This window comes from Amblyomma mixtum, chromosome 1, assembly GCF_055824585.1.
Source record: "Amblyomma mixtum isolate Tamu chromosome 1, ASM5582458v1, whole genome shotgun sequence".
Lineage (NCBI taxonomy): Eukaryota > Metazoa > Arthropoda > Arachnida > Ixodida > Ixodidae > Amblyomma > Amblyomma mixtum.
Window position 1 is genome coordinate 154272981 of NC_143012.1, and position 15670 is coordinate 154288650.

General features: G+C 47.2%; 5 non-coding genes and 3 pseudogenes across 5 annotated transcripts; all 8 read right to left on the bottom strand.

The window, feature by feature from the left end:
* Positions 1 to 1533: 1533 nt before the first annotated feature.
* On the bottom strand, positions 1534 to 1652 carry LOC149368936 (5S ribosomal RNA). Its single transcript, XR_016287256.1, has one exon. It is a non-coding gene; the product is annotated as a 5S ribosomal RNA (ribosomal RNA).
* A 546-nt stretch (positions 1653 to 2198) lies between these two features.
* LOC149368937 (5S ribosomal RNA) lies at positions 2199 to 2317 on the bottom strand. Its single transcript, XR_016287257.1, has one exon. It is a non-coding gene; the product is annotated as a 5S ribosomal RNA (ribosomal RNA).
* A 546-nt stretch (positions 2318 to 2863) lies between these two features.
* Positions 2864 to 2982, bottom strand: LOC149368938 (5S ribosomal RNA; annotated as a pseudogene).
* Positions 2983 to 6851: 3869 nt separating this feature from the next.
* Positions 6852 to 6970, bottom strand: LOC149368939 (5S ribosomal RNA). The gene has a single exon (XR_016287258.1). It is a non-coding gene; the product is annotated as a 5S ribosomal RNA (ribosomal RNA).
* Positions 6971 to 7516: 546 nt separating this feature from the next.
* Positions 7517 to 7635, bottom strand: LOC149368940 (5S ribosomal RNA; annotated as a pseudogene).
* Positions 7636 to 11079: 3444 nt separating this feature from the next.
* On the bottom strand, positions 11080 to 11198 carry LOC149368941 (5S ribosomal RNA). The gene has a single exon (XR_016287259.1). It is a non-coding gene; the product is annotated as a 5S ribosomal RNA (ribosomal RNA).
* A 548-nt stretch (positions 11199 to 11746) lies between these two features.
* On the bottom strand, positions 11747 to 11865 carry LOC149368942 (5S ribosomal RNA; annotated as a pseudogene).
* Positions 11866 to 15304: 3439 nt separating this feature from the next.
* LOC149368943 (5S ribosomal RNA) lies at positions 15305 to 15423 on the bottom strand. The gene has a single exon (XR_016287260.1). It is a non-coding gene; the product is annotated as a 5S ribosomal RNA (ribosomal RNA).
* Between the last annotated feature and the right edge of the window lie 247 nt (positions 15424 to 15670).

Below are 15670 nucleotides of genomic sequence, written 5' to 3' on the forward strand. Positions count from 1 at the left end.
TAGTAAGCGTTATCGGCCGATAACCTGTAACTTGCTTAAGCTGAGCAGGATTGTCAGTTTTCGGTATAAGCACTGTATGTGCACGAGAAAACGACGGTGGTAAAATACCAGTTCTATATGACTCTTCATAAACGCGTTGCAAAATGAGAGCAGTTTCACGTTTGAACGCCTTATCAAATTCTGCTGTTATCCCGTCAGTACCTGGCGATTTCCCCAAGTGAAGCTCATCAATAGCGCATTCCAATTCCGCTGTTGATAAGTCGGCAGACAGGATGTCAGTGTCTTCACTGGCCAGTCGGGGTAATAGACTTAAAAATTCATCCTGAAAGGCCTGTACATCTGCCGATTTGGAAGCGAACAAATCACGGTAATGCTCACTGAAAGCCTCCCTTATCGCCTTGGGATTGTCTGTCAGAATGCCTTTGTTTTCAATTTCTACGATATCTTTTCTTCTAGCGTATCTTTTTTCTGTCGTCAAATTTCGCCTACTGGGCATATCATCTGCCAGCAAGCGATCTGCTCGTGCACGAATTGCAGCTCCCTGAAACAATGTCGCATCGATAACCTCAAGCTTTGCTTTAACTTCGCTGATAAGGTCACTGTATAGTCCCGGAGCTCTATTTTCCTCTGTAATTAATTCTTTCAACATCTGTTTTAGGTTCTTCTGTTTCGCTTTCTCAGCGTGCTTGATTCCTACGGACCTTTCAATAGCCCTCATTTTGACATCAATTTTGAATTCCTCCCACTTTTCTGCCCAACTTTTTCCATAATTCAACCGAACTTCTTCTAACACGTTCTTTGTTTCTAAAACAAACGAATCGTCCTTTAGTAACTTTGCATTCAGTTTCCACAAGTCCCAGCTGAATTTCGCTTGAGGTGTCACATTCCTGCCAATGGTGAATATGACACAACAGTGATCGCTAAACGTAACCGGTTCGACGATGTAGTTATCGCAAATTGCCGCCAGGTCAAGGTATGGCCGATGGCGAGAGACAGTGCTTTCCGAGTCTTTATGTACTGTGTTTGGCCCTCGAGGATGCAAAACTGCGCATGGATACTTCCCTCGCTCGTGGCAACAGCCGCCAAGCGTGCAGTTACCTGCCCTGCGCTTTTCTCAGCCGTTCTGGCGAACCTAAACCACTGCGGCATGCACGGAAAGAGCAGCGGGAGCGAGCCTGTGTTGTTTACACATGGACCGGCAGTGGGTGCGGTGCATGGTGCGGTGGGCGCATATTGTGCGCTTCTGCGCAGTGTTATGCGCACACTGGGCCTCCCAGCTATCTTGGGGCTTTGCTAGAGTTTAATCTGCAGTGTACCCGCCGCGGCAGACGTCAGAATGACAGCCGAGACGCCACGGGTTCGCTTCGAGTTTTGCCACAGTTTCGCGTCCGCACGTACTACACGTTGGACACGTTGCCGATGAGATTGTATTATCGATAACAAAATAACGTCACCTCCTATAGTTGCCTGAGACACTGCGCAACTATGACAGAAAAAAAAAAACGTGAAGGGCGAATAAAAATGCAAAAGAAATGCCATCAGCACTCGGTGTTCCCAGGTGGTCTCCCTCCCAAGTACTGACCGAGCCCAATGCTGCTTAGCTTCGGTGATCGGACGAGAACCGGCGTATTCAACATGGTATGGCCGATGGCGAGAGACAGTGCTTTCCGAGTCTTTATGTACTGTGTTTGGCCCTCGAGGATGCAAAACTGCGCATGGATACTTCCCTCGCTCGTGACAACAGCCGCCAAGCGTGCAGTTACCTGCCCTGCGCTTTTCTCAGCCGTTCTGGCGAACCTAAACCACTGCGGCATGCACGGAAAGAGCAGCGGGAGCGAGCCTGTGTTGTTTACACATGGACCGGCAGTGGGTGCGGTGCATGGTGCGGTGGGCGCATATTGTGCGCTTCTGCGCAGTGTTATGCGCACACTGGGCCTCCCAGCTATCTTGGGGCTTTGCTAGAGTTTAATCTGCAGTGTACCCGCTGCGGCAGACGTCAGAATGACAGCCGAGACGCCACGGGTTCGCTTCGAGTTTTGCCACAGTTTCGCGTCCGCACGTACTACACGTTGGACACGTTGCCGATGAGATTGTATTATCGATAACAAAATAACGTCACCTCCTATAGTTGCCTGAGACACTGCGCAACTATGACAGAAAAAAAAAAACGTGAAGGGCGAATAAAAATGCAAAAGAAATGCCATCAGCACTCGGTGTTCCCAGGTGGTCTCCCTCCCAAGTACTGACCGAGCCCAATGCTGCTTAGCTTCGGTGATCGGACGAGAACCGGCGTATTCAACATGGTATGGCCGATGGCGAGAGACAGTGCTTTCCGAGTCTTTATGTACTGTGTTTGGCCCTCGAGGATGCAAAACTGCGCATGGATACTTCCCTCGCTCGTGGCAACAGCCGCCAAGCGTGCAGTTACCTGCCCTGCGCTTTTCTCAGCCGTTCTGGCGAACCTAAACCACTGCGGCATGCACGGAAAGAGCAGCGGGAGCGAGCCTGTGTTGTTTACACATGGACCGGCAGTGGGTGCGGTGCATGGTGCGGTGGGCGCATATTGTGCGCTTCTGCGCAGTGTTATGCGCACACTGGGCCTCCCAGCTATCTTGGGGCTTTGCTAGAGTTTAATCTGCAGTGTACCCGCCGCGGCAGACGTCAGAATGACAGCCGAGACGCCACGGGTTCGCTTCGAGTTTTGCCACAGTTTCGCGTCCGCACGTACTACACGTTGGACACGTTGCCGATGAGATTGTATTATCGATAACAAAATAACGTCACCTCCTATAGTTGCCTGAGACACTGCGCAACTATGACAGAAAAAAAAAAACGTGAAGGGCGAATAAAAATGCAAAAGAAATGCCATCAGCACTCGGTGTTCCCAGGTGGTCTCCCTCCCAAGTACTGACCGAGCCCAATGCTGCTTAGCTTCGGTGATCGGACGAGAACCGGCGTATTCAACATGGTATGGCCGATTTTTTTTTTTTTTTTCTCTTTATTGCCTGTTTTGACAGATTACAACAGATCATAAACAGATGTTCTGCGCTGCACACTCAAACAACAAGAACGGACATGTGTTTCACTCGCGTGAGAAAATCAAAACTGTCTCAGGGAACACAACTCTCCCATCAACTCGATAACTTCATCTCCAAAACATAGCTCCTTGTACACTTCACGTAGCTTAAATATGTTTTCTTTGAAGTAATCGCGGACAGAACGCGCATCTTCATCACAGTGTCGTACAGCCATCCTGCTTCGCCAAATACTGTGCAGGCCAAGCAGGAAAATTACATCATATTTATAAAGATCCGGCTCTATGTCCAGGAATCGTATCCCATACGGCGTTAGGGGTAAGTCTTTCTTTATTGTACGCTGGAGCACGTCCCAAAAGAGCAGCGCATCCCAGCAATCAATAAAAACGTGTTCTATTGACTCTGGTTTGCGACACAACAAGCAGTCAGCACCCCATGGTAGAAACAATCCCTTTTCCTCCATCCATGTTTTAACCAGCAACGTACGTCCCAGTGTGTAACTTGAAGAAGAACGTCTTCACACCCGCTGGCACCAACATTTTTCGTACTCTTTTTAAAACATTTCCTGCTTGGCCTCCACTATACATAGATCGATAGATTGGCTCCGGGAAGACAGAGTCGAGCAAATCTTTTAACAATTTCTTACGCGTGACATTAGAAAGATATTCCAAACTGAAGCGCGCATTCAGAAACCGGAAAGCAAAGACCACTTCTTTCAAAAACCTACTTGCACTGTATCTCATCCCGTCCACACTGGAAATAACATAGTTTGGCAAAGCCGAAGAAAGCCTCACTTGAATAAATGTCCGCAGGAAAGGGTCGCGTTGATCTCGAAGAAACAGAAATCTTGACACCACCTGCCTCAGGTACAAGTGTGGCAAGGAAAGACCCCCTTTTCTCAAACGCAGAAATAAATTATCACGTTTAGTCCCCTCCCATGAGGACTGCCAAACAAAAACTGCGAAGAGACGATGAAACTTTTGAATGCTAAGTCGAGAGCATGAAAGGACCTGCAACAAATAGCACACTTTTGAAACCAGATATACATTGCATATGTTTGCGCGCGTGAATACAGACAGTTCCTTCCCCGACCATTTCTGTGCACGCGTGGAGAGTTCTTGAATTTTCTCCTTCCAAAAGTCATCGTTATCTCGATACTTGTCAAGAGGTACACCTAGGTATTTGGAAGGAACATGTGACCATTTTACACTTGCATGAAACAAAGGCGCTGATGCCCAATTCCCATGCCAAAGGCCCGCACACTTGTCCAGGTTAACAACGCTATTGGTTACAACACAAAATCTACGAACAACCGACATCGCATGTTCTATGCTGCTGTGGTCACTACAGAAAACTGCCACATCATCGGCATAAGCCAATACTTTAATTTCACATGCTTCCAGTTCGAAACCACGAATACAGCTGTTATTTATTACATTTCGGCAAAGTGGCTCCAGGTACAGAGCGAAAAGTAGCGGTGACATTGGGCAGCCTTGCCGCACGGATGCTCTAACGGCAATTCTGTCTGTGAGCTCTCGGTTAACAACCAGATTCGTGGTACAGTTGCTATAGGCCATTTTAACCCCTTTTAAAATAACTTCTCCAACACAGACATGTTCAAGGATTTTAAAAAGAATGTCATGACATACACGGTCAAATGCCTTCTCTAAATCAATTTGCAACATTGCGACTCGCCTAAAGTCAGCGTCACAGCATTCCAGTATACTCCGAGTGACATGAACATTCGTGAAGATGGTCCGCCCTTGAATTCCACATGTCTGGTGGGGGCCAACCAAGATGTCCATAACTGATTGTAAACGTTTGGCTAATACTTTCATAAAAATTTTATAATCAACATTAGTAAGCGTTATCGGCCGATAACCTGTAACTTGCTTAAGCTGAGCAGGATTGTCAGTTTTCGGTATAAGCACTGTATGTGCACGAGAAAACGACGGTGGTAAAATACCAGTTCTATATGACTCTTCATAAACGCGTTGCAAAATGAGAGCAGTTTCACGTTTGAACGCCTTATCAAATTCTGCTGTTATCCCGTCAGTACCTGGCGATTTCCCCAAGTGAAGCTCATCAATAGCGCATTCCAATTCCGCTGTTGATAAGTCGGCAGACAGGATGTCAGTGTCTTCACTGGCCAGTCGGGGTAATAGACTTAAAAATTCATCCTGAAAGGCCTGTACATCTGCCGATTTGGAAGCGAACAAATCACGGTAATGCTCACTGAAAGCCTCCCTTATCGCCTTGGGATTGTCTGTCAGAATGCCTTTGTTTTCAATTTCTACGATATCTTTTCTTCTAGCGTATCTTTTTTCTGTCGTCAAATTTCGCCTACTGGGCATATCATCTGCCAGCAAGCGATCTGCTCGTGCACGAATTGCAGCTCCCTGAAACAATGTCGCATCGATAACCTCAAGCTTTGCTTTAACTTCGCTGATAAGGTCACTGTATAGTCCCGGAGCTCTATTTTCCTCTGTAATTAATTCTTTCAACATCTGTTTTAGGTTCTTCTGTTTCGCTTTCTCAGCGTGCTTGATTCCTACGGACCTTTCAATAGCCCTCATTTTGACATCAATTTTGAATTCCTCCCACTTTTCTGCCCAACTTTTTCCATAATTCAACCGAACTTCTTCTAACACGTTCTTTGTTTCTAAAACAAACGAATCGTCCTTTAGTAACTTTGCATTCAGTTTCCACAAGTCCCAGCTGAATTTCGCTTGAGGTGTCACATTCCTGCCAATGGTGAATATGACACAACAGTGATCGCTAAACGTAACCGGTTCGACGATGTAGTTATCGCAAATTGCCGCCAGGTCAAGGTATGGCCGATGGCGAGAGACAGTGCTTTCCGAGTCTTTATGTACTGTGTTTGGCCCTCGAGGATGCAAAACTGCGCATGGATACTTCCCTCGCTCGTGGCAACAGCCGCCAAGCGTGCAGTTACCTGCCCTGCGCTTTTCTCAGCCGTTCTGGCGAACCTAAACCACTGCGGCATGCACGGAAAGAGCAGCGGGAGCGAGCCTGTGTTGTTTACACATGGACCGGCAGTGGGTGCGGTGCATGGTGCGGTGGGCGCATATTGTGCGCTTCTGCGCAGTGTTATGCGCACACTGGGCCTCCCAGCTATCTTGGGGCTTTGCTAGAGTTTAATCTGCAGTGTACCCGCCGCGGCAGACGTCAGAATGACAGCCGAGACGCCACGGGTTCGCTTCGAGTTTTGCCACAGTTTCGCGTCCGCACGTACTACACGTTGGACACGTTGCCGATGAGATTGTATTATCGATAACAAAATAACGTCACCTCCTATAGTTCTAGAAGTGTGTGATGAGAGGCTAGTTGGTAAGACATACTGAAGACACAAAACTACGCAGGAAACAGGACACAGAAAAGAAGCAGACAGGACGAGCGTAGACTAACAACTGATTTATTGGTCGAAAACAACCTTCCTTCAAAAGCAACGCATGCGCAACCAAACTTAACGCCCAAAGCAAAGGTACACAATCTTATCAACCCAAAAAGTCAAGTTCCTTCTTATACAAGTGAATTGATGCCTCGCTAACACATTTTTCCGCACCGTATCTAGCAATTTGCCAGGCTTCTAAGATCTCGCGTGCCTTCTTGTCCTTCGCGCAGCCTATAATCTTCGTTTGCTTGAAAAGCGGCGTACAAAATACTCGTCCTGTCTGCTTCTTTTCTGTGTCCTGTTTCCTGCGTAGTTTTGTGTCTCCTATAGTTGCCTGAGACACTGCGCAACTATGACAGAAAAAAAAAAAACGTGAAGGGCGAATAAAAATGCAAAAGAAATGCCATCAGCACTCGGTGTTCCCAGGTGGTCTCCCTCCCAAGTACTGACCGAGCCCAATGCTGCTTAGCTTCGGTGATCGGACGAGAACCGGCGTATTCAACATGGTATGGCCGATGGCGAGAGACAGTGCTTTCCGAGTCTTTATGTACTGTGTTTGGCCCTCGAGGATGCAAAACTGCGCATGGATACTTCCCTCGCTCGTGGCAACAGCCGCCAAGCGTGCAGTTACCTGCCCTGCGCTTTTCTCAGCCGTTCTGGCGAACCTAAACCACTGCGGCATGCACGGAAAGAGCAGCGGGAGCGAGCCTGTGTTGTTTACACATGGACCGGCAGTGGGTGCGGTGCATGGTGCGGTGGGCGCATATTGTGCGCTTCTGCGCAGTGTTATGCGCACACTGGGCCTCCCAGCTATCTTGGGGCTTTGCTAGAGTTTAATCTGCAGTGTACCCGCCGCGGCAGACGTCAGAATGACAGCCGAGACGCCACGGGTTCGCTTCGAGTTTTGCCACAGTTTCGCGTCCGCACGTACTACACGTTGGACACGTTGCCGATGAGATTGTATTATCGATAACAAAATAACGTCACCTCCTATAGTTGCCTGAGACACTGCGCAACTATGACAGAAAAAAAAAAACGTGAAGGGCGAATAAAAATGCAAAAGAAATGCCATCAGCACTCGGTGTTCCCAGGTGGTCTCCCTCCCAAGTACTGACCGAGCCCAATGCTGCTTAGCTTCGGTGATCGGACGAGAACCGGCGTATTCAACATGGTATGGCCGATTTTTTTTTTTTTTTGTCTTTATTGCCTGTTTTGACAGATTACAACAGATCATAAACAGATGTTCTGCGCTGCACACTCAAACAACATGAACGGACATGTGTTTCACTCGCGTGAGAAAATCAAAACTGTCTCAGGGAACACAACTCTCCCATCAACTCGATAACTTCATCTCCAAAACATAGCTCCTTGTACACTTCACGTAGCTTAAATATGTTTTCTTTGAAGTAATCGCGGACAGAACGCGCATCTTCATCACAGTGTCGTACAGCCATCCTGCTTCGCCAAATACTGTGCAGGCCAAGCAGGAAAATTACATCATATTTATAAAGATCCGGCTCTATGTCCAGGAATCGTATCCCATACGGCGTTAGGGGTAAGTCTTTCTTTATTGTACGCTGGAGCACGTCCCAAAAGAGCAGCGCATCCCAGCAATCAATAAAAACGTGTTCTATTGACTCTGGTTTGCGACACAACAAGCAGTCAGCACCCCATGGTAGAAACAATCCCTTTTCCTCCATCCATGTTTTAACCAGCAACGTACGTCCCAGTGTGTAACTTGAAGAAGAACGTCTTCACACCCGCTGGCACCAACATTTTTCGTACTCTTTTTAAAACATTTCCTGCTTGGCCTCCACTATACATAGATCGATAGATTGGCTCCGGGAAGACAGAGTCGAGCAAATCTTTTAACAATTTCTTACGCGTGACATTAGAAAGATATTCCAAACTGAAGCGCGCATTCAGAAACCGGAAAGCAAAGACCACTTCTTTCAAAAACCTACTTGCACTGTATCTCATCCCGTCCACACTGGAAATAACATAGTTTGGCAAAGCCGAAGAAAGCCTCACTTGAATAAATGTCCGCAGGAAAGGGTCGCGTTGATCTCGAAGAAACAGAAATCTTGACACCACCTGCCTCAGGTACAAGTGTGGCAAGGAAAGACCCCCTTTTCTCAAACGCAGAAATAAATTATCACGTTTAGTCCCCTCCCATGAGGACTGCCAAACAAAAACTGCGAAGAGACGATGAAACTTTTGAATGCTAAGTCGAGAGCATGAAAGGACCTGCAACAAATAGCACACTTTTGAAACCAGATATACATTGCATATGTTTGCGCGCGTGAATACAGACAGTTCCTTCCCCGACCATTTCTGTGCACGCGTGGAGAGTTCTTGAATTTTCTCCTTCCAAAAGTCATCGTTATCTCGATACTTGTCAAGAGGTACACCTAGGTATTTGGAAGGAACATGTGACCATTTTACACTTGCATGAAACAAAGGCGCTGATGCCCAATTCCCATGCCAAAGGCCCGCACACTTGTCCAGGTTAACAACGCTATTGGTTACAACACAAAATCTACGAACAACCGACATCGCATGTTCTATGCTGCTGTGGTCACTACAGAAAACTGCCACATCATCGGCATAAGCCAATACTTTAATTTCACATGCTTCCAGTTCGAAACCACGAATACAGCTGTTATTTATTACATTTCGGCAAAGTGGCTCCAGGTACAGAGCGAAAAGTAGCGGTGACATTGGGCAGCCTTGCCGCACGGATGCTCTAACGGCAATTCTGTCTGTGAGCTCTCGGTTAACAACCAGATTCGTGGTACAGTTGCTATAGGCCATTTTAACCCCTTTTAAAATAACTTCTCCAACACAGACATGTTCAAGGATTTTAAAAAGAATGTCATGACATACACGGTCAAATGCCTTCTCTAAATCAATTTGCAACATTGCGACTCGCCTAAAGTCAGCGTCACAGCATTCCAGTATACTCCGAGTGACATGAACATTCGTGAAGATGGTCCGCCCTTGAATTCCACATGTCTGGTGGGGGCCAACCAAGATGTCCATAACTGATTGTAAACGTTTGGCTAATACTTTCATAAAAATTTTATAATCAACATTAGTAAGCGTTATCGGCCGATAACCTGTAACTTGCTTAAGCTGAGCAGGATTGTCAGTTTTCGGTATAAGCACTGTATGTGCACGAGAAAACGACGGTGGTAAAATACCAGTTCTATATGACTCTTCATAAACGCGTTGCAAAATGAGAGCAGTTTCACGTTTGAACGCCTTATCAAATTCTGCTGTTATCCCGTCAGTACCTGGCGATTTCCCCAAGTGAAGCTCATCAATAGCGCATTCCAATTCCGCTGTTGATAAGTCGGCAGACAGGATGTCAGTGTCTTCACTGGCCAGTCGGGGTAATAGACTTAAAAATTCATCCTGAAAGGCCTGTACATCTGCCGATTTGGAAGCGAACAAATCACGGTAATGCTCACTGAAAGCCTCCCTTATCGCCTTGGGATTGTCTGTCAGAATGCCTTTGTTTTCAATTTCTACGATATCTTTTCTTCTAGCGTATCTTTTTTCTGTCGTCAAATTTCGCCTACTGGGCATATCATCTGCCAGCAAGCGATCTGCTCGTGCACGAATTGCAGCTCCCTGAAACAATGTCGCATCGATAACCTCAAGCTTTGCTTTAACTTCGCTGATAAGGTCACTGTATAGTCCCGGAGCTCTATTTTCCTCTGTAATTAATTCTTTCAACATCTGTTTTAGGTTCTTCTGTTTCGCTTTCTCAGCGTGCTTGATTCCTACGGACCTTTCAATAGCCCTCATTTTGACATCAATTTTGAATTCCTCCCACTTTTCTGCCCAACTTTTTCCATAATTCAACCGAACTTCTTCTAACACGTTCTTTGTTTCTAAAACAAACGAATCGTCCTTTAGTAACTTTGCATTCAGTTTCCACAAGTCCCAGCTGAATTTCGCTTGAGGTGTCACATTCCTGCCAATGGTGAATATGACACAACAGTGATCGCTAAACGTAACCGGTTCGACGATGTAGTTATCGCAAATTGCCGCCAGGTCAAGGTATGGCCGATGGCGAGAGACAGTGCTTTCCGAGTCTTTATGTACTGTGTTTGGCCCTCGAGGATGCAAAACTGCGCATGGATACTTCCCTCGCTCGTGGCAACAGCCGCCAAGCGTGCAGTTACCTGCCCTGCGCTTTTCTCAGCCGTTCTGGCGAACCTAAACCACTGCGGCATGCACGGAAAGAGCAGCGGGAGCGAGCCTGTGTTGTTTACACATGGACCGGCAGTGGGTGCGGTGCATGGTGCGGTGGGCGCATATTGTGCGCTTCTGCGCAGTGTTATGCGCACACTGGGCCTCCCAGCTATCTTGGGGCTTTGCTAGAGTTTAATCTGCAGTGTACCCGCCGCGGCAGACGTCAGAATGACAGCCGAGACGCCACGGGTTCGCTTCGAGTTTTGCCACAGTTTCGCGTCCGCACGTACTACACGTTGGACACGTTGCCGATGAGATTGTATTATCGATAACAAAATAACGTCACCTCCTATAGTTGCCTGAGACACTGCGCAACTATGACAGAAAAAAAAAAAACGTGAAGGGCGAATAAAAATGCAAAAGAAATGCCATCAGCACTCGGTGTTCCCAGGTGGTCTCCCTCCCAAGTACTGACCGAGCCCAATGCTGCTTAGCTTCGGTGATCGGACGAGAACCGGCGTATTCAACATGGTATGGCCGATGGCGAGAGACAGTGCTTTCCGAGTCTTTATGTACTGTGTTTGGCCCTCGAGGATGCAAAACTGCGCATGGATACTTCCCTCGCTCGTGGCAACAGCCGCCAAGCGTGCAGTTACCTGCCCTGCGCTTTTCTCAGCCGTTCTGGCGAACCTAAACCACTGCGGCATGCACGGAAAGAGCAGCGGGAGCGAGCCTGTGTTGTTTACACATGGACCGGCAGTGGGTGCGGTGCATGGTGCGGTGGGCGCATATTGTGCGCTTCTGCGCAGTGTTATGCGCACACTGGGCCTCCCAGCTATCTTGGGGCTTTGCTAGAGTTTAATCTGCAGTGTACCCGCCGCGGCAGACGTCAGAATGACAGCCGAGACGCCACGGGTTCGCTTCGAGTTTTGCCACAGTTTCGCGTCCGCACGTACTACACGTTGGACACGTTGCCGATGAGATTGTATTATCGATAACAAAATAACGTCACCTCCTATAGTTGCCTGAGACACTGCGCAACTATGACAGAAAAAAAAAAAAACGTGAAGGGCGAATAAAAATGCAAAAGAAATGCCATCAGCACTCGGTGTTCCCAGGTGGTCTCCCTCCCAAGTACTGACCGAGCCCAATGCTGCTTAGCTTCGGTGATCGGACGAGAACCGGCGTATTCAACATGGTATGGCCGATTTTTTTTTTTCTCTTTATTGCCTGTTTTGACAGATTACAACAGATCATAAACAGATGTTCTGCGCTGCACACTCAAACAACAAGAACGGACATGTGTTTCACTCGCGTGAGAAAATCAAAACTGTCTCAGGGAACACAACTCTCCCATCAACTCGATAACTTCATCTCCAAAACATAGCTCCTTGTACACTTCACGTAGCTTAAATATGTTTTCTTTGAAGTAATCGCGGACAGAACGCGCATCTTCATCACAGTGTCGTACAGCCATCCTGCTTCGCCAAATACTGTGCAGGCCAAGCAGGAAAATTACATCATATTTATAAAGATCCGGCTCTATGTCCAGGAATCGTATCCCATACGGCGTTAGGGGTAAGTCTTTCTTTATTGTACGCTGGAGCACGTCCCAAAAGAGCAGCGCATCCCAGCAATCAATAAAAACGTGTTCTATTGACTCTGGTTTGCGACACAACAAGCAGTCAGCACCCCATGGTAGAAACAATCCCTTTTCCTCCATCCATGTTTTAACCAGCAACGTACGTCCCAGTGTGTAACTTGAAGAAGAACGTCTTCACACCCGCTGGCACCAACATTTTTCGTACTCTTTTTAAAACATTTCCTGCTTGGCCTCCACTATACATAGATCGATAGATTGGCTCCGAGAAGACAGAGTCGAGCAAATCTTTTAACAATTTCTTACGCGTGACATTAGAAAGATATTCCAAACTGAAGCGCGCATTCAGAAACCGGAAAGCAAAGACCACTTCTTTCAAAAACCTACTTGCACTGTATCTCATCCCGTCCACACTGGAAATAACATAGTTTGGCAAAGCCGAAGAAAGCCTCACTTGAATAAATGTCCGCAGGAAAGGGTCGCGTTGATCTCGAAGAAACAGAAATCTTGACACCACCTGCCTCAGGTACAAGTGTGGCAAGGAAAGACCCCCTTTTCTCAAACGCAGAAATAAATTATCACGTTTAGTCCCCTCCCATGAGGACTGCCAAACAAAAACTGCGAAGAGACGATGAAACTTTTGAATGCTAAGTCGAGAGCATGAAAGGACCTGCAACAAATAGCACACTTTTGAAACCAGATATACATTGCATATGTTTGCGCGCGTGAATACAGACAGTTCCTTCCCCGACCATTTCTGTGCACGCGTGGAGAGTTCTTGAATTTTCTCCTTCCAAAAGTCATCGTTATCTCGATACTTGTCAAGAGGTACACCTAGGTATTTGGAAGGAACATGTGACCATTTTACACTTGCATGAAACAAAGGCGCTGATGCCCAATTCCCATGCCAAAGGCCCGCACACTTGTCCAGGTTAACAACGCTATTGGTTACAACACAAAATCTACGAACAACCGACATCGCATGTTCTATGCTGCTGTGGTCACTACAGAAAACTGCCACATCATCGGCATAAGCCAATACTTTAATTTCACATGCTTCCAGTTCGAAACCACGAATACAGCTGTTATTTATTACATTTCGGCAAAGTGGCTCCAGGTACAGAGCGAAAAGTAGCGGTGACATTGGGCAGCCTTGCCGCACGGATGCTCTAACGGCAATTCTGTCTGTGAGCTCTCGGTTAACAACCAGATTCGTGGTACAGTTGCTATAGGCCATTTTAACCCCTTTTAAAATAACTTCTCCAACACAGACATGTTCAAGGATTTTAAAAAGAATGTCATGACATACACGGTCAAATGCCTTCTCTAAATCAATTTGCAACATTGCGACTCGCCTAAAGTCAGCGTCACAGCATTCCAGTATACTCCGAGTGACATGAACATTCGTGAAGATGGTCCGCCCTTGAATTCCACATGTCTGGTGGGGGCCAACCAAGATGTCCATAACTGATTGTAAACGTTTGGCTAATACTTTCATAAAAATTTTATAATCAACATTAGTAAGCGTTATCGGCCGATAACCTGTAACTTGCTTAAGCTGAGCAGGATTGTCAGTTTTCGGTATAAGCACTGTATGTGCACGAGAAAACGACGGTGGTAAAATACCAGTTCTATATGACTCTTCATAAACGCGTTGCAAAATGAGAGCAGTTTCACGTTTGAACGCCTTATCAAATTCTGCTGTTATCCCGTCAGTACCTGGCGATTTCCCCAAGTGAAGCTCATCAATAGCGCATTCCAATTCCGCTGTTGATAAGTCGGCAGACAGGATGTCAGTGTCTTCACTGGCCAGTCGGGGTAATAGACTTAAAAATTCATCCTGAAAGGCCTGTACATCTGCCGATTTGGAAGCGAACAAATCACGGTAATGCTCACTGAAAGCCTCCCTTATCGCCTTGGGATTGTCTGTCAGAATGCCTTTGTTTTCAATTTCTACGATATCTTTTCTTCTAGCGTATCTTTTTTCTGTCGTCAAATTTCGCCTACTGGGCATATCATCTGCCAGCAAGCGATCTGCTCGTGCACGAATTGCAGCTCCCTGAAACAATGTCGCATCGATAACCTCAAGCTTTGCTTTAACTTCGCTGATAAGGTCACTGTATAGTCCCGGAGCTCTATTTTCCTCTGTAATTAATTCTTTCAACATCTGTTTTAGGTTCTTCTGTTTCGCTTTCTCAGCGTGCTTGATTCCTACGGACCTTTCAATAGCCCTCATTTTGACATCAATTTTGAATTCCTCCCACTTTTCTGCCCAACTTTTTCCATAATTCAACCGAACTTCTTCTAACACGTTCTTTGTTTCTAAAACAAACGAATCGTCCTTTAGTAACTTTGCATTCAGTTTCCACAAGTCCCAGCTGAATTTCGCTTGAGGTGTCAAATTCCTGCCAATGGTGAATATGACACAACAGTGATCGCTAAACGTAACCGGTTCGACGATGTAGTTATCGCAAATTGCCGCCAGGTCAAGGTATGGCCGATGGCGAGAGACAGTGCTTTCCGAGTCTTTATGTACTGTGTTTGGCCCTCGAGGATGCAAAACTGCGCATGGATACTTCCCTCGCTCGTGGCAACAGCCGCCAAGCGTGCAGTTACCTGCCCTGCGCTTTTCTCAGCCGTTCTGGCGAACCTAAACCACTGCGGCATGCACGGAAAGAGCAGCGGGAGCGAGCCTGTGTAGTTTACACATGGACCGGCAGTGGGTGCGGTGCATGGTGCGGTGGGCGCATATTGTGCGCTTCTGCGCAGTGTTATGCGCACACTGGGCCTCCCAGCTATCTTGGGGCTTTGCTAGAGTTTAATCTGCAGTGTACCCGCCGCGGCAGACGTCAGAATGACAGCCGAGACGCCACGGGTTCGCTTCGAGTTTTGCCACAGTTTCGCGTCCGCACGTACTACACGTTGGACACGTTGCCGATGAGATTGTATTATCGATAACAAAATAACGTCACCTCCTATAGTTGCCTGAGACACTGCGCAACTATGACAGAAAAAAAAAAACGTGAAGGGCGAATAAAAATGCAAAAGAAATGCCATCAGCACTCGGTGTTCCCAGGTGGTCTCCCTCCCAAGTACTGACCGAGCCCAATGCTGCTTAGCTTCGGTGATCGGACGAGAACCGGCGTATTCAACATGGTATGGCCGATGGCGAGAGACAGTGCTTTCCGAGTCTTTATGTACTGTGTTTGGCCCTCGAGGATGCAAAACTGCGCATGGATACTTCCCTCGCTCGTGGCAACAGCCGCCAAGCGTGCAGTTACCTGCCCTGCGCTTTTCTCAGCCGTTCTGGCGAACCTAAACCACTGCGGCATGCACGGAAAGAGCAGCGGGAGCGAGCCTGTGTTGTTTACACATGGACCGGCAGTGGGTGCGGTGCATGGTGCGGTGGGCGCATAT